Consider the following 19,387-nt stretch of genomic DNA (forward strand, 5'->3'; position numbering starts at 1 on the left):
GTATTTCTGCTTGCTTGCACTCTACAATTAACAACAGATAAAAAGAAAGAAAAGTAACTGTTTAAAAGTTGCTTTTAGTAGTTTGCTTGTGATTCTCTTATACAGCAGCTGGTTTGCCTTACACATTAAAATTTACCTAGAAATATCATTAGCACTTAATAAGTGTATAAAAAAGGCTCTTAGTGCACATTTTAAATATCGCATTCTGGAAAGTATGAAGGTCTGTTTTGAATGATGGATCTTTAATGACAGTAGTTAAAAGCACATGGGGACTAAGTCTTTTGTATTTCACAGACTTGTAATTATGATGTTTATGAAATAATTACTCAGATCATATTTTTATTTCTCCCATATGATATTACAATTCAACGGCAGATGTTTAATTGTTAAGTACCCACAATTTAAATACTGGACTAAGTAGTATATGATTATAATGGTTTTCACAGTGACTAATGATTGTGATAATTCATTATTATTATTAATAATGAAAATGACTTTAGTTGCTTTTGTAGTTTTCAAATTTGGGGTTTGACTTTCTTCTATTTTTTCTCATTTATCTTCACAATATTAAATTATAAAGACAATGTCTCAGTGTGAAATGTAAGAATTATAGGAATAGAGTGTTAGAACATTAAAATGGTTAGGATGGATTTACGACAGTACAATTATACTGGAGGCAATGACGGATGTAAGGTTGAAGATAGCGGAATAGCTTGCTTTCTCTTCTCCTAAAGTCAATGCAACAAAAACTAAATTGCGTTTTTCAAGTAGTAGCCAGTTTAACAGCACCACTTTTTCTTCTGCTGAGATTGAAAATCACTCTCAATAACAATTTAATGGGTGTCATTTTTAATTTTGCCCAAATTTAGACATTGTGGTGGTATAATAAATCATTCAGTTGGAGGCTGATACTTTTTTTCAAAAATGTCATTTGAATGAATTGTGATACAAGATCCAACTTGGATGAATCAATGGGATATCAGTTTGTTTCCATAGCTTGCTGGTGTGGACAATCCTAAAGGTCCATGATCCTTTGAGACAATAAATTACTCCACATCACACATTCAATGGATGACCCCTTATCACAAAAGGGATGTGCTCATCCCTTTTGTGGTCACAAAACTCCTGGATTTACATTGCCAGAGCAGAAGAAACATCCTCTTAGACTTATTCTGTCAAGTTTCCCTCTAGATTTTTTTCAATGAGATCACCTCTCATTCTTGCTGAGATTATACGCACAATCTGCTCAATCTTTCCTCATAAAATAATCTCTATATGTTTGGAAACAATCTGGCAAATCTTTTCTGGACTGCTTCCATTCCAGTTATACCCTTTCTTAAATAAGCATGCTTAATCTTTTGAGATTGAAACTCTGTCTCCATATTTAGGCATAAAGCAACAGAAACTGGGTTGTTTCTTACTTTGAGGAAAAAGGATGGGCCTAATTGGTGGGTTGTGAACATTTTAAACATTTCAGGTATTATCCTAATTTGCTTCCAGTGCTGATTTAAACAAAAGTAGGACAATGAGAAAGAAACCAATCTGATTTCAGGAGATGAAGCCTCTGTTGGTCAGGGTCAACCATGAATGTTGTGTCCCAGCTATCTAGATACACAAGCCAGGGTAGCACAATATGGAGACCAAGCTGTTGCTCATGTAGCAAAGGAACGGCTGAGACTGATACAGTTTGGCACCTGCAGCATTTCAGGAGTTGGTAGTCAGTGTTGAACTCAACGTAAGACTGCCTTAGGGACTTCAGCTCAGGATTGTTCCCTCGGAGTTTACTCCCAAAACTATCCACACGAGTGTGTATAGCCCCTCAAGGCAGCTGAAGTTTGAGATCAGAGTTTTCCTCTCCCTAGATGAGCTTCCAACCATGGCTAATAAGCCCTACATGCACAAAGCGACCAGTTTTAAGGCACTATTAACCCGCATTTATCCCTTCCCCGTCCATAAAAATGGTTTTGCCTGGCTTAGTAGCTAAGCCACATGTGAAGGCCAGGAGCTGGACTTGGTTGTCAGAGGCTATATGAGGCACATACCATTGAGAGAACTTATCCCCATCACCACCCCAGCTAGAGGAACCTAAGGGAACCCAGGAGATGGGTCATTGCTTTAATATAATAATGAGCTGTTTGGCTCATGGTTATCCTATCTTTAAACCAGAGGATAACAAAAAATAGTTAAGTGAATAAAGAAAGCATGTGGCACATTGGCCTTCATTAATCAATGCATTGAGTACAGGAGATGGGATGTTACGTTGAAGTTGTATAAGAGGCCAAATCTGGAGTATTTTGTGCAGTTTTGGTCAGCTACAGTACTACAATTTGGATCGGGACTACAGAGCGTCTTGGAAGCTGAATTCTGAAGGAAAGCAGTTTTTTTTTAAAACTTCTTCGAGTGCAAGAAGAGTGAGACTGTGCAGGCGCGTGACGTCAGCAGGACAGTGCGGAGAGTTTAAATAGGCAGGTTTGCTACCAACGGCTCTCCTTTGGATCAGGACTACAGAGTGTCGTGGAAGCTGAATTCTGAAGGAAGGCAGTTTTTTTAAAAAACTTCTTCGAGTGCAAGAAGGGCGAGACTGCACAGGCATGTGACGTCAGCAGGACCGTGCGGAGAGTTTAAAAAGGAGACCACCCTATACAGTGGGCAGCTGTCGGAGCGGGCAGCGGAGTGAGTGGTAGCAGAGTGTAGGGCTTTGGCTTCAACGGGCTTGGCGGTAAACGGGAAGAGGCGAGAGCGAAGTGCCAACTCTTTTTTTTCTTCCCCCCCACCCCTTTCGTGAATCGGCCCGGACAGACAGGAACAGCAGGGCTCTCACAGCTAACGGTACGAGCTAATGATTTAAAAAGTTCGTCTGTTTGGCGAGGCAAGTAGGTGAGTACACTTATTTTTCCTGTTTCATTCCTGTAGAATTAGATAGCATGCCTGCAGGGTTAGTACTTTGTTCAGGGTGTCAGATGTGGGAATCCTGGGAGACCTCCAGCCTCCCTGATGGCTGCATCTGCACCAGGTGCATCGAATTGCAGCTCCTCAGAGACTGTGTTGGGGATCTGGAGCTGCAGCTTGATGACCTACTGCTTATCAGGGAAAGTGAAGAGGTGATAGACAGGAGCTACAGGGAGGTAGTCATCCCTAGGCTACAGGGGTCAGAAAACTTGGGTCACTGTCAAGAGAGGGAAGGGAAATGCCCGGATAGTGGAGAGCACCCCTGTGGCTGTCCCCCTCAGCAACAAGTATCTTGTTCTGAATGCTGTTGAGAGGGATGACCTGATGGGGGGCGCCCACGGTGACCGGGTCTCTGGCACTGAGCCTGGCGCTGTTGTGCAGGAGAGAAGGAGGGAGAAGAGAAATGAGGTAGTCGTGGGGGATTCCATAGTCAGGGGAACAGACAGGAGATTCTGTGAGCCTGACAGAGATACCCGCATGGTGCGTTGCCTCCCAGGTGCCAGGGTACGGGATGTCTCAGATCGGGTCGTGAATATTCTAAAGGGGGAGGGTGAGCAGCCAGTTGTCTTGGTACATGTTGGTACCAATGACATAGATAGGACAAAGGAGGAGGTCCTGAAGAGAGATTTCCACGAGTTAGGAAGGAAGCTGAGAAGCAGGACCTCCAGAGTAGTAATCTCGGGATTGCTACCTGTGCTACATGCTAGCGAGGGCAAGAGTAGTCGGATCAGGCAGATGAATGCGTGGCTGAGAGACTGGTGTAGGGGGAAGGGCTTCAGATTCTTGGATAATTGGGATCTCTTCTGGGGGAAGTATGACCTGTTCAAAAAGGACAGGTTACACCTGAACCCGAAGGGGACCAATATCCTGGCGGGAAAGTTTAATAGAGCTGTTAGGGAGGGTTTAAACTAATTTGGCAGGGGAATGGGAACCGGAATGATAGAGCGGAGGAAGGGGAAAACAGAAATAAATCTAAGATAGTGAGCAGTAAAGATGTCAGGAAAGACAGGCAGGTGATGGGGCAAATTTGTAGCCATTGGGATGAGTTGCAGTGCAATAAAGTTGCAGTGAAATCAAAGCAAAAAGTATCAAATACTGGTCTTAAGGTGTTGTACTTAAATGCATGCAGCATAAGGAATAAAGTGGATGATCTTGTTGTACAGCTACAGATTGGCAGGTATGATATTGTGGCCATTACTGAGACCTGGCTAAAGGATGCATGTCTCTGGGAGCTGAACATCCAAGGATACATGGTGTATCGGAAGGATAGGAAGGTAGGCAGAGGGGGAGGCGTGGCTTTATTGGTAAGAAATGATATTAAATCATTAGAAAGAGGTGATATAGGATCGGAAGGTGCAGAATCTTTATAGGTTGAGCTAAGAAATAGCAGGGGTAAAAGGACCCTGATGGCAGTTATTTATAGGCCTCCAAACAGCTGCAGGGATGTGGACTACAAATTACAACTGGAAATAGAAAAGGCTTGTCAGAAGGGCAGTGTTATGATAATTGTGAGGGATTTTAACATGCGAGTAGATTGGGAAAATCAGGTCAGCACTGGATCTCAAGAGAGAGAATTTGTAGAATGTCTGCGAGATGGCTTTTTAGAACAGCTTATTTTGAGCCCACTAGGGGATTGGCTGTACTGGATTGGGTATTGTGTAATGAACCGGAGGTGATTGGAGAGATTGAGGTGAAGGAACCCTTAGGAGGCAGTGATCATAACATGATTGAGTTCACTGTGAAATTAGAAAAAGAGAAGCCGAAATCTGATGTGTCGGTATTTCAGTGGAGTAAAGGAAATTACAGTGGCATGAGAGAGGAACTGGCCAAAGTTGACTGGAAAGAGACATTGGCGGGAAAGACAGCAGAGCAGCAGTGGCTGGAGTTTATGCGAGAAATGAGGAATGTGCAAGATAGGTATATTCCAAAAAAGAAGAAATTTTCGAGTGGAAAAAGGATGCAACCATGGTTGACAGGAGAAGTCAAAGCCAAAGTTAAAGCAAAAGAGAGGGCATACAAGGAAGCAAAAATTAGTGGGAGGAGAGAGGTTTGGGAAGTTTTTAAAACCTTACAAAAGGAAACCAAGAAGGTCATTAAGAGAGAAAAGATTAACTATGAAAGGAAGCTAGCAAATAATATCGAAGAGGATACTAAAAGCTTTTTCAAGTATATAAAGAGTAAAAGACAGGTGAGAGTAGATATAGGACCGATAGAAAATGATGCTGGAGAAATTGTAATGGGAGATGAGGAGATGGCAGAGGAACTGAACAAGTATTTTGTATCAGTCTTCACTGAGGAAGACAGCAGTATACCGGACACTCAAGAGTGCCAGGGAAGAGAAGTGTGAGCAGTCACAATTACGACAGAGAAAGTACTCAGGAAGCTGAATAGGCTAAAGGTAGATAAATCTCCTGGACCAGATGGAATGCACCCTCATGTTCTGAAGGAAGTAGCTGTGGAGATTGCGGAGGCATTAGGGATGACCTTTCAAAAGTCGATAGATTCTGGCATGGTTCCGGAGGACAGGAAGATTGCAAATGTCACTCCGCTATTTAAGAAGGAGGCAAGGAAGCAAAAAGGAAATTATAGACCTGTTAGCTTGACATCTGTGGTTGGGAAATTGTTGGAGTCGATTGTCAAGGATGAGGTTACAGAGTACCTGGAGGCATATGATAAGGTAGGCAGAACTCAGCATGGATTCCTTAAAGGAAAATCCTGCCTGACAAACCTATTACAATTTTTTGAGGAAATTACCAGTAGGCTAGACAAGGGAGATGCAGTGGATGTTGTATATTTGGATCTTCAGAAGGTCTTTGACAAGGTGCCACACATGAGGCTACTTAACAAGATAAGAGCCCATGGAATTACGGGAAAGTTACATATGTGGATAGAGTGTTGGCTGATTGGCAGGAAACAGAGAGTGGGAATAAAGGGATCCAATTCTGGTTGGCTGCCGGTTACCAGTGGTGTTCCGCAGGGATCAGTGTTGGGGCCGCTTCTTTTTACATTGTACATCAACGATTTAGATTATGGAATAGGTGACTTTGTGGCTAAGTTTGCTGACGATATGAAAATAGGTGGAGGGGCCGGTAGTGCCGAGGAAACGGAGAGTCTGCAGAGAGACTTGGATAGATTGGAAGAATGGGCAGAGAAGTGGCAAATGAAGTACAATGTTGGAAAGTGTATGGTTATGCACTTTGGCAGAAAAAATAAACGGGCAGACTATTATTTAAATGGGGAAAGAATTCAAAGTTCGGAGATGCAATGGGACTTTGGAGTCCTCGTACAGGATACCCTTAAAGTTAACCTCCAGGTTGAGTCAGTAATGAAGAAGGCGAATGCAATGTTGGCATTCATTTCTAGAGGAATAGAGTATAGGAGCAGGGATGTGATGTTGAGGCTCTATAAGGTGCTGGTGAGACCTCATTTGGAGTACTGTGGGCAGTTTTGGTCTCCTTATTTAAGAAAGGATGTGCTGACGTTGGAGAGGGTACAGAGAAGATTCGCTAGAATGATTCCGGGAATGAGATGGTTAACATATGAGGAATGTTTGTCTGCTCTTGGACTGTATTCCTTGGAGTTTAGAAGAATGAGGGGAGACCTCATAGAAACATTTCGAATGTTAAAAGGCATGGACAGAATGGATGTGGCAAAGTTGATTCCCATGATGGGGAGTCTAGTACGAGAGGGCATGAATTAAGGATTGAAGGGCGCCCTTTCAGAACAGAAATGCGAAGAAATTTTTTTAGTCAGAGGGTGGTGAATCTATGGAATTTGTTGCCACGGGCAGCAGTGGAGGCCAAGTCATTGGGTGTATTTAAGGCAGAGATTGATAGGTATCTGAGTAGCCAGGGCATCAAAGGTTATGGTGAGAAGGCGGGGGAGTGGGACTAAATAGGATAAAATGGATCAGCTCATGATAAAATGGCAGAGCAGACTCCATGGGCTGAATGGCCTACTTCTGCTCCTTTGTCTTATGGTCTTATGGTCTTACAAGAAAGCTTGAACGCGTGCAGAGAAAATTTACAGGGATGTTGCTGGATCTGGAGAACCCTAGTTATAAGGAAAGACTGAATAAGTTAGGACAGTATTCATTAAAATGTATAAGGTTGAGAGGAGATTTGATAGAGGTATCCAAAATTATGAGGGGTATAGATAGGGTAAATGCAAGCAGGCTTTTTCCACAGAGGTTGTGTGGGACTACAACCAGATGTCATGATTAGGAGTGAAAGGTGAGAAGTTTAAGGGGAACATGAGGGGAAACTTCTTCACTCAGAGGGTCATGACAATATGGAATGAGATGCCAGCACAGGTGGTGCATACAAGCTCAATTTCAACTAATAAGATATGTTTGGATAGGTAATAATGATATGGAGGGCTATGGTCCAGATGCAGATGGATGGGAGTGGACAGTTTAAATGGTTTTGGCATGGAGTAGAAGGGCTGACGAACCTATTTCTGTGCAGGACTTCTCTATGACTCTATGAGGTCTGCTTTGTGGAATAGGTGAAACCATTATTGCCAATCAACAAAATTAAATCATATGAGGTGAAGATCATAATAACATCATTAAGCAGTAGGAGAAACTTCAGAGGCTAAGTAGCCAATTATTCTTTCCATGTCATTACAACACTGCTTGTGAGAGAGGAGAAATAGGGTTGCCTCAAATACCCACTTTGGCAGCAGCAGCGCCAGTGAGATTTAGACACAGGGTCCTGCCTAAGAAATAAAATGTAGGCTATGATGTTAAAATAATATTTCATGCAGAGCCCAGCCAAAAACTTTTCCCACTGTTTCCCTGCCTTCATACAAACGACTTATGACCAATTCAATGCCAACAAATACAAAACTCAAATATAATATGCTTGCAGGCCTATGAGAGATAGAAACATAGAAACATAGAAAATAGGTGCAGGAGTAGGCCATTCGGCCCTTCGAGTCTGCACCGCCATTGATTATGATCATGGCTGATCATCCAACTCAGAACCCCGCACCAGCCTTCCCTCCATACCCCCTGATCCCCCTAGCCACAAGGGCCATATCTAACTCCCTCTTAAATATAGCCAATGAACTGGCCTCAACAATTTCCTGTGGCAGAGAATTCCACAGATTCACCACTCTCTGTGTGAAGAAGTTTTTCCTAATCTCGGTCCTAAAAGGCTTCCCCTCTATCCTCAAACTGTGACCCCTCGTTCTGGACTTCCCCAACATCGGGAACAATCTTCCTGCATCTAGCCTGTCCAATCCCTTTAGGATCTTGTACGTTTCAATCAGATCCCCCCTCAATCTTCTAAATTCCAACGAGTACAAGCCCAGTTCATCCAGTCTTTCTACATATGAAAGTCCTGCCATCCCAGGAATCAATCTGGTGAACCTTCTTTGTACTCCCTCTATGGCAAAGATGTCTTTCCTCAGATTAGGGGACCAAAACTGCACACAATACTCCAGGTGTGGTCTCACCAAGGCCTTGTACAACTGCAGTAGTACCTCCCTGCTCCTGTACTCGAATCCTCTCGCAATAAATGCCAGCATACCATTTGCCTTTTTCACCGCCTGCTGTACCTGCATGCCCACTTTCAATGACTGGTGTATAATGACACCCAGGTCTCGTTGCACCTCCCCTTTTCCTAATGGGCCACCATTCAGATAATAATCTGTTTTCCTATTTTTGCCACCAAAGTGGATAACTTCACATTTATCAACATTAAATTGCATCTGCCATGAATTTGCCCACTCACCCAACCTATCCAAGTCACTCTGCATCCTCTTAGCATCCTCCTCACAGCTAACACTGCCACCCAGCTTCGTGTCATCCGCAAACTTGGAGATGCTGCAGTTAATTCCCTCATCCAAGTCATTAATATATATTGTAAACAACTGGGGTCCCAGCACTGAGCCTTGCGGTACCCCACTAGTCACCGCCTGCCATTCTGAAAAGGTCCCGTTTATTCCCACTCTTTGCTTCCTGTCTGCTAACCAATTCTCTATCCACATCAATACCTTACCCCCAATACCGTGTGCTTTAAGTTTGCACACTAATCTCCTGTGTGGGACCTTGTCAAAAGTCTTTTGAAAATCCAAATATACCACATCCACTGGTTCTCCCCTATCCACTCTAATAGTTACATCCTCAAAAAATTCTATGAGATTCGTCAGACATGATTTTCCATTCACAAACCAATGCTGACTTTGTCCGATGATTTCACCGCTTTCCAGATGTGCTGTTATCACATCTTTGATAACTGACTCCAGCAGTTTCCCCACCACCGACGTTAATAATTCCCCGGTTTCTCTCTCCCTCCTTTTTTAAAAAGTGGGGTTACATTAGCCACCCTCCAATCCTCAGGAACTAGTCCAGAATCTAACGAGTTTTGAAAAATTATCACTAATGCATCCACTATTTCTTGGGCTACTTCTTTAAGCACTCTAGGATGCAGACCATCTGGCCCTGGGGATTTATCTGCCTTCAATCCCTTCAATTTACCTAACACCACTTCCCTACTAACATGTATTTCGCTCAGTTCCTCCATCTCACTGGACCCTCTGTCCCCTACTATTTCTGGAAGATTATTTATGTCCTCCTTAGTGAAGACAGAACCAAAGTAATTATTCAATTGGTCTGCCATGTCCTTGCTCCCCATAATCAATTCACCTGTTTCTGTCTGTAGGGGACCTACATTTGTCTTTACCACTCTTTTCCTTTTTACATATCTATAAAAGCTTTTACAGTCAGTTTTTATGTTCCCTGCCAGTTTTCTCTCATAATCTTTTTTCTCCTTCCTAATTAAGCCCTTTGTCCTCCTCTGCTGAACTCTGAATTTCTCCCAGTCCTCAGGTGAGCCACTTTCTCTGACTAATTTGTATGCTTCTTCTTTGAAATTGATACTATCCCTAATTTCTCTTGTCAGCCACAGGTGCACTACCTTCCTTGATTTATTCTTTTGCCAAACTGGGATGAACAATTGTTGTAGTTCATCCATGCAACCTTTAAATGCTTGCCATTGCATATCCACCGTCAATCCTTTAAGTGTCATTTGCCAGTCTATCTTAGCTAATTCACGTCTCATACCTTCAAAGTTACCCCTCTTTAAGTTCAGAACCTTTGTTTCTGAATTAACTATGTCACTCTCCATCTTAATGAAGAATTTCACCATATTATGGTCACTCTTACCCAAGGGGCCTCTCACGACAAGATTGCTAATTAACCCTTCCTCATTGCTCAAAACCCAGTCCAGAATAGCCTGCTCTCTAGTTGGTTCCTCGACATGTTGGTTCAAAAAACCATCCCGCATACATTCCAAGAAATCCTCTTCCTCAGCACCTTTACCAATTTGGTTCACCCAATCTACATGTAGATTGAAGTCACCCATTATAACTGCTGTTCCTTTATTGCACACATTTCTAACTTCCTGTTTAATACCATCTCCGACCTCACTACTACTGTTAGGTGGCCTGTACACAACTCCCACCAGCGCCTTCTGCCCCTTAGTGTTACGCAGCTCTACCCATATCGATTCCACATCTTCCCGGCTTATGTCCTTCCTTTCTATTGCGTTAATCGCTTCTTTAACCAGCAATGCCACCCCACCTCCCCTTCCTTCATGTCTATCCCTCCTGAATATTGAATATCCCTGAACGTTGAGCTCCCATCCTTGGTCACCCTGGAGCCATGTCTCTGTGATCCCAATTATATCATAATCATTAATAACAATCTGCACTTTCAATTCATCCACCTTATTACGAATGCTCCTTGCATTGACACACAAAGCCTTCAGGAGCTCTTTTACAACTCTCTTAGCCCTTATACAATTATGTTGAAAAGTGGCCCTTTTTAATGCTTGCCCTGGATTTGTCGGCCTGCCACTTTTACTTTTCTCAAGGTGAGGTCTCCAGTCCTGGGGTAATAGGAAAGGGGAAAATCCCTCTGTAGGTTTCACGTCAAAGCCAATCCAATAGTAATAGCATAATGCTTAACTTGCACTGCAAAGTCAAAATTAATTCAAAAGGGGCAACTTCAAGAGTTCCGTTCCTGAAGTAGCGTTATTTAGAAACATGAGACTACAGATGCTGAATTCTATAGTGAAAAATACAAGCTGCTGGAGGAACGTAATGAATCAGGGAGCTCTCCATTTCCTTTTATTGATGCTGCCTGACCTGTTGAGTTCCTCCATTTACTTTTCTGACTTACCGAATTTTGGCATTACAACAGGAGAAACTTACGCATAGAATTGCTAGAAATACTCTGTTGGTCAGGCATTATCTGTGGAAGGAGGAACAGAAATAAAGACTCTTCATCAGAACAGGAAAAATGCTAACCCTTCAAATTAGATATTTGCATTATCAAGCAGGTGTACAGATGTATCTAATAAAGTGGCACCTGAAATATGAAAAGCAACTTATATTGAAATGGCATCTTTCATAGCTGCAGGAGGTCCCAGTGCAGGAAGTGCTACTGTAATGTAAGAAATGAGTGTAATGAGTACATTAACATCTACTGTCTACACTGTGTAGGAAGGGTCCGAGAGTTTGATGGAATCCACTATAACACACTACATTCACCTGTACACTTGAGTTTTTGTTTGCTTCCTTGATATATGAATATTGAAACACAAATTATATGTAAAGCTTCAATTGCCAGAATTTTAAATATGAAAGCATATAATAGAAATATATAAAAGCTCTTCTAACCTCTCCGATGATATAGGATGAAGATTGTGAATGTCGTCCCTTTTTCAGACTATAAAACTACTCCAGAATAGGTTATTAAATTTTGTTCTGCCATATCTATAGCTGAGCCCAGACAAAAGGAATTTATTTATAATATAAAATATTTGGTACACTACTTTGTTGTCTTACAAAATTCTCACCAATCAGGATTAACAACAGATAACAATTAAAAGTAAACAACGTTGGTTGTATAAAAGAATGAACTAGCAACAATTAAATCCATAAAGACAAAAAAAAATGCATTAACCCTGTTCCAATGATCATGAATACTGAAGCTTTCATAGAATAAATGTTTACCAATTCTAATTTCTGTGATTTTCCTAGATGTAATTTGATCAGGTTACTTGGTCTAGCAGTAAAGTGTAATCCTTATTACCTACCACGGGAGTTTTCTGGGGTCATTCTGGTAGCAGTTTACATTCCACCTCAGGCCAATGTCAAGCAGGCTTTAGATGATCTGAGCAATGGGATAAACATGCACGAAACAGCTCACCCTAAGGCCTTCACCATTGTTTTGGGAGATTTTAACAAGGCCAGTCTGAAAAAAATCACTAAGCAATTACCATCAACATATCACTTGCAATACCAGAGGAAACAACACACTGGACCATTGCTACACCACCATCAAGAATGCCTACCATGCTATTCCATGCCCTCACTTTGGGAAGTCTGATCACCGGGCTGTACTTCTACTCCCTGACTATAGGCGGAGACTGAAGACTGCAGCACCAGTGGTGAGGACCAAGAAGGTTTGGACAAGGAAAGCACAGGAGTGCCTACAGGACTGCTTTGAATCGGTGGACTGGACTGTGTTCAGGGATTCATCTTTGAATCTGGATGCGTATACTGCAGTTGTTACCGACTTCATTAAAACCTGTGTGGATGAGTGTGTGCCTACAAAGACTCACTGTACAATCCCAAACCAAAAGCCGTGGATGAACCAGGAGATACATTGTCTGCTGCAGGCTAGATCTGTGGCATTCAAGTCTGGTGACCCAGGCCTGTGCCAGAAAACCAGGTATGATTTGCGGAGGGCTATTTCAAGGGCGAAGAGACAATTTCAAACGAGGTTGGAGGTGATATCAGATGCATGGCAACTCTGGCAGGGACCGCAAGACATTACTTCCTACAAAGCGAAACCCAATAGCATGAATGGCAGCGATGCTTCACTACCAGATGAACTCAACGCCTTCTATGCACGCTTTGAAAGAGAGAACATAACTATGGCTGTGAAGATCCCTGCTGCACCTGATGACCCTGTGATCTCTGTCTCAGAGGCCGATGTTAGACTGTCTTTAAAAAGAGTGAACCCTCACAAGGCAGAAGGTCCCGATGGATTACCTGGTTAGGCTCTGAAAACCTGTGCCAACCAACTAGAAGGAGCATTCAAGGACATTTTCAACCTCTCACTGCTACGGGCAGAAGTTCCCACTTGCTTCATAAAGGCAACAATTATACTAGTGCCAGAGAAGAATAACTTGAGCTGCCTTAATTACCGTTGCCTGGTAGCACTCATATTGACGGTGATGAAATACTTTGAGAGGTTTGTTATGACTAGACTGAACTCCTGCCTCAACAAGGAGCTGGACTCATTGCAATTTGCCTATTGCCACAATAGATCAACAGCAGACGCAATCTCAATGGCTCTCCACAAGGCTTTAGACCACCTAGACAACACAAGCACCTATGTCAGGATGCTGTTCATCGACTATAGCTCAGCATGTAATACCATCATTCCCACAATCCTGATTAAGAAGTTGCAGAACCTGGGCCTCTGTACCTCCCTCTGCAATTGGATCCTTGACTTCCTAACCAGAAGACCACTGTCTGTGCAGATTGGTGATAACATATCCTCCCCGCTGACGATCAACACTGGCACACCTCAGGGGTGTGTGCTTAGCCCACTGCTCTACTCTCTGTATACATATGACTGTGTGGCTAGGCATAGCTCAAATACCATCTACAAATTTGCTGATGATACAACCATTGTTGGTAGAATCTCAGGTGGTGATGAGAGGGCACTCAGGAGTGACATATGCCAACTAGTGGAGTGGTGCCGCAGCAACAACCTGGCACTCAACGTCAGTAAGATGGAAGAGCTGATTGTGGATTTCAGGAAGGGTAAGACGAAGGAGCACATACCAATCCTCGGAGGGATCAGAAGTGGAGAGAGTGAGCAGCTTCAAGTTCCTGGGTGTCAAGATCTCTGAGGATCTAATCTTATATTGCATATTGATGTAGCCATAAAGAAGGCAAGACAGCGGCTATACTTTATTAGGAGTTTGAAGAGATTTGGCATGTCAACAATTATGCTCAAAAACTTCTATAGATGTACTGTGAAGAGCATTCTGACAGGCTGCATCACTGTCTGGTATGGAGGGGCTACTACGCAGGACCGAAAGAAGCTGCAGAAGGTTGTAAATCTAGTCAGCTCCATCTTAGGCACTAGCCTACAAAGTACCCAGGAAATCTTCAGGGAGTAGTGTCTCAGAAAGACAGTGTCCATTTTTAAGGACCTCCAGCACGCAGGGCATGCCCTTTTCTCACTGTTGCCATCAGGCAGGAGGTACAGAAGCCTGAAGGCACACACTCAGCGATTCAGGAACAGCTTCTTCCCCTCTGCCATCCGATTCATGAATGGACATTGAAGCTTTGGACACCACCTCACTTTTTTATATATATAGTATTTCTGATTTTGCACATTTTAAAAAATCTATTCAATATATGTAAGTGATTTACTTGTTTATTTATTATAATGTTTGATTTTATTTTTTTCTCTCTCTCTGCTAAATTATGAATTGCACCGAACTACTGCTGCTAAGTTAACAAATTTCACATCACATGCCAGTGATAGTAAACCTGATTCTGATTCTATTTCTATTCCTTTCAACATTCAATAGGATTCAATTAAATACCTCCTCATCCCCAAAACACCAGTGGGTACTAGCCCAGCACCGTCAAACATTCCTCATATGTTAACCGTTTCATTCCCAACATCATTCTCATGAACCTCCTCTAAACCCTTTTTTTTAATTAAACGCAATCATGAATCGTGGTGTAGGGGACAGGGTTTCAGATTTCAGGATCATTGGGACCTCTTCTGGGGCAGGTGGGACCTGTACAAGAGAGATGGGTTACACTTGAACTACAGGGGTCCAATATCCTTTCAGGGAGGTTTGTTAGTGCTATTGGGGAGGCTTTAAACTAGATTTGCAGGGGGATGGGAACCAGAGTGCCAGAGCTGACAGTGTGGCTGGGGTGAAAATAAATGTTGAAAGTTCAAGCAAATCCGCTGATAGAAAGGTTGTGAGTGGTGGTAAAAATCTTCTGAGGTGAAAATATTTCAATGCTAGGAGTATTGCGGGGAAGGCAGATGAGTTGAGGGTGTGGATTGACACGTGGAATTATGATGTTATAGCAATTAGTGAAAGTTGGCTACAGGAGGGGCAGGACTGGCAGCTTAATATTCCAAGGTTCCGATGTTTCAGATGTAATCGAGGCAGAGGAATGAAAGGTAGGGGAGTAGCATTGCTTGTTAGGGAAAATATTACATCAGTGCTCAGGCAGGACAGATTAGAGGGCTTGTCTACAGAGTCCTTATGGGTGGAGCTGAGAAACAGGAAAGGTATGGCCACATTAGTGGGATTGTATTACAGACCATCCAATAGTCAACGAGACTTGGAAGAGCAGATCTGCAGAGAGATAGCAGGCAACTGCAGGAAACATAAAATTGTGGTGGGAGGGGATTTTAATTTTCCATACATTGATTGGGACTCCCATACTGTTAGGGGTCTAGATGGTTTAGAGTTTGTAAAATGTGTTCAGGAAAGTTTTCTAACTCAATATATAGAGGGACCAACTAGAGGGGATGCATTATTGGATCTCCTGTTAGGAAACGAGTTAGGACAAGTGACAGAAGTGTGTGTAGGGGAGCACTTTGGTTCCAGTGATCATAACACCATTAGTTTCAATTTGATCATGGACAAGGATAGATCTGGTCCTATGGTTGAGGTTCTGAACTGGAAGAAGGCCAAATTTGAAGAAATGAGAAAGGATCTAAAAAGCGTGGATTGAGACAGGGTTGTTCTCTGGCAAAGATGTGATTGGTAGGTGGGAAGCCTTCAAAGGGGAAATATTGAGAGTGCAGAGTTTGTATGTTCCTGTCAGGATTAAAGGCAAATTGAATAGGAATAAGGAATCTTGATTCTCAAGAGATATTGCAACTCTGATAAAGAAGGAGAGGGAGTTGTATGAAATGTATAGGAAACAGGGAGTAAATCAGGTGCTTGAGGAGTATAAGAAGTGCAAGAAAATACTTAAGAAAGTAATCAGGAAGGCTAAAAGAAGACATGAGGTTGCCTTGGCAGTCAAAGTGAAGGATAATCCAAAGAGCTTTTACAGGTATATTAAGAGCAAAAGGATTGTAAGGGATAAAATTGGTCGTCTTGAAGATCAGAGTGGTCGGCTATGTGCGGAACCAAAGGAAATGGGGGAGATCTTAAATAGGTGTTTTGCATCTGTATTTACTAAGGAAACTGGCATGAAGTCTATGGAATTGAGGGAATCAAGCAGTGAGATCATGGAAACTGTACAGATTGAAAAGGAGGAGGTGCTTGCTGTCTTGAGGAAAATTAAAGTGGATAAATCCCCGGGACCTGACAGAGTGTTCCCTCGGACCTTGAAGGAGACTAGTGTTGAAATTGCGGGGGCCCAGGCAGAAATATTTAAAATGTCGCTGTCTACGGGTGAGGTGCCGGAGGATTGGAGAGTGGCTCATGTTGTTCCATTGTTTAAAAAATTTTGAAAAGTAATCCGGGAAATTATAGGCCGGTGAGTTTAACGTCGGTAGTGGGTAAGTTATTGGAGGGAGTACTAAGAGACAGAATCTACAAGCATTTGGATAGACAGGGACTTATTAGGGAGAGTCAACATGGCTTTGTGCGTGGTAGGTCATGTTTGACCAATCTATTGGAGTTTTTCGAGGAGGTTATCAGGAAAGTGGATGAAGGGAAGGCAGTGGATATTGTCTACATGGATTTCAGTAAGGCCTTTGACAAGGTCCCGCATGGGAGGTTAGTTAGAAAAATTCAGTCGCTAGGTATACATGGAGAGGTGGTAAACTGGATTAGACATTGGCTCAATGGAAGAAGCCAAAGAGTGGTGGTAGAGAATTGCTTCTCTGAGTGGAGGCCTGTGACTAGTGGTGTGCCACAGGGATCAGTGCTGGGTCCATTGTTATTTGTCATCTATATCAATGATCTGGATGATAATGTGGTAAATTGGATCAGCAAATTTGCTGATGATACAAAGATTGGAGGTGTAGTAGACAGTGAGGAAGGTTTTCAGAGCCTGCAGAGGGACTTGGACCAGCTGGAATAATGGGCTGAAAAATGGCAGATGGAGTTTAATACAGACAAGTGTGAGGTATTGCATGTTGGAAGGACAAACCAACGTAGAACATACAGGGTTAATGGTAAGGCACTGAGGAGTGCAGTAGAACAGAGGGATCTGGGAATACAGATACAAAATTCCCCAAAAGTGTCGTCACAAGTAGATAGGGTCGTAAAGAGAGCTTTTGGTACATTGGCCTTTACTAATCAAAGTATTGAGTATAAGAGCTGGAATGTTATGATGAGTTTGTATAAGGCATTGGTGAGGCCGAATCTGGAGTATTGTGTTCAGTTTTGGTCACCAAATTACAGGAAGGATATAAATAAGGTTGAAAGAGTGCAGAGAAGGTTTACAAGGATGTTGCCGGGACTTGAGAAACTCAGTTACAGAGAAAGGTTGAATAGGTTAGGACTTTATTCCCCGGAGCGTAGAAGAATGAGGGGAGATTTGATAGAGGTATATAAAATTATGATGGGTATATATTGAGTGAATGCAAGCAGGCTTTTTCCACTGAGGCAAGGGGAGAAAAAAACCAGAGGACATGGGTTAAGGGTGAGGGGGGAAAAGTTTAAAGGGAACATTAGGGGGGGCTTCTTCACACAGAGAGTGGTGGGAGTATGGAATGAGCTGCCAGATGAGGTGGTAAATGCGGGTTCCTTTTTAACATTTAAGAATAAATTGGACAGATACATGGATGGGAGGTGTATGGAGGGATATGGTCCGTGTGCAGGTCAGTGGGACTAGGCAGAAAATGGTTTGGCACAGCCAAGAAGGGCCAAAAGGCCTGTTTCTGTGCTGTAGTTTCTATGGTTTCTAATAGCTAGATCAGAAATGTTGATCACGTCAACTAGTTCCCAAAGAGAACTCTGATGGGCCAGTCAGGTGGTTCACTGCTGCTCAGCAATAGAACACAAAAAAAAATCATATGTACAATTAAAAAATAGTAGAAATACTGGCGTCATGATGATCATGATGAAGTCTGCTGGAGGGAGACATTTATACACATGCTGTCCTCCATAATTCAAAGAGATTGAAGGACAAGGTTGCAGGGTGACAAAACGTGGCAAGAGCTCTTAGAACTAAACTAATCCCAACCGAGAGAAAACAGCACCTGTCCTTTCATTACAAATACTTGCATGTGTTTCCTTAAATAACTGCTCACAATACCCCTAGTGCAGTCTGCCCAGTGCTTTAAAAAGCCTCAGCATTACATCCTTGCTTTTATATACTAGTCCTCTCAAAATGAATGCTAACATTACAGTTGCCTTCCTCACCACAGATTCAACCTGAAAGTTAAACTTCAGGGAATCCTACATGAGGATGCCCAAGTCCATTAGGACCTCTGATTTTCGATTTTTTCACCATTTCAAAAATACTCTATGGCTTTATTCCTTCTATCAATGTGCAGGACCATATATTCCCTACACTATATTCCATCTGCCTCTTCTTTGCCCATCCTCCCAATCTATCTAAGTGCTTCTGCAGACTTGCTGCTTCCACAACACTACCTATCTAGGTATCGTCTGGAAACTTGGCCCAAAGCCATCAACTCCATCCAAATCAGTGCCATATAATGTGAAAGGAAGCAGTCCCAACACTGAAGTGGTCCCTGTGGAACACTGCAGCCAACCAGTATTATTGGTGAACTTATATTCATATTTCTTCTTTTCTCTCCTTATGGCTTATTTAGTTGTCTTCTGTTGGTTTTTAAAAGCATCCCCGTCCACTAACCTCTTTCTAAATTTTTGCTATGTTATACGACCTCTCTTTTACTTTAAAGCTGGCTTTGACTTTGCTTGTCAGCCATGGTTGTATCCATCCTCCAATTAGAACACTTCTTCATCTTTGGGAATTTAATAACTCACCCTGAAGTAGTTTTATAGTCTGATGAGTAGTCTATATTATCCTATGCCTTCTGAATTGTTCCCAGAAACTCTAGTCACTGCAGTTCTGCTGATGTCCCTGCTAGTGTCCTTTTCCAATCAACTTTGACCAGCTTCTCTCTCAAACCTCTGTAATTCTCTTTAATCCATTGTTATACAGATACAGCTGACCTTATCTTCTCCCTCTCAAATTGTAAAGTGTATTGTATCATGTTGTGATCACTAACCCTAAGGGTTCCTTTACCTTAAGCTCCCTAATCAAAGCTGGTTCATTACAGACCACCTAATCCAGAGCCACAATCAGTTCTAAAAAAAAGTCACATCGGCATTCTACAAATTCCCTCTTTTGGGATCCAGCATCAATCTGATTTTACCAATCTACCCAAATATTGAAATCATTCATGGCTATCATAACATTGCCCTTTTTACATGCTTTT

Source organism: Mobula hypostoma, chromosome 3, assembly GCF_963921235.1.
Source record: "Mobula hypostoma chromosome 3, sMobHyp1.1, whole genome shotgun sequence".
NCBI classification, from domain to species: Eukaryota; Metazoa; Chordata; class Chondrichthyes; order Myliobatiformes; family Myliobatidae; genus Mobula; species Mobula hypostoma.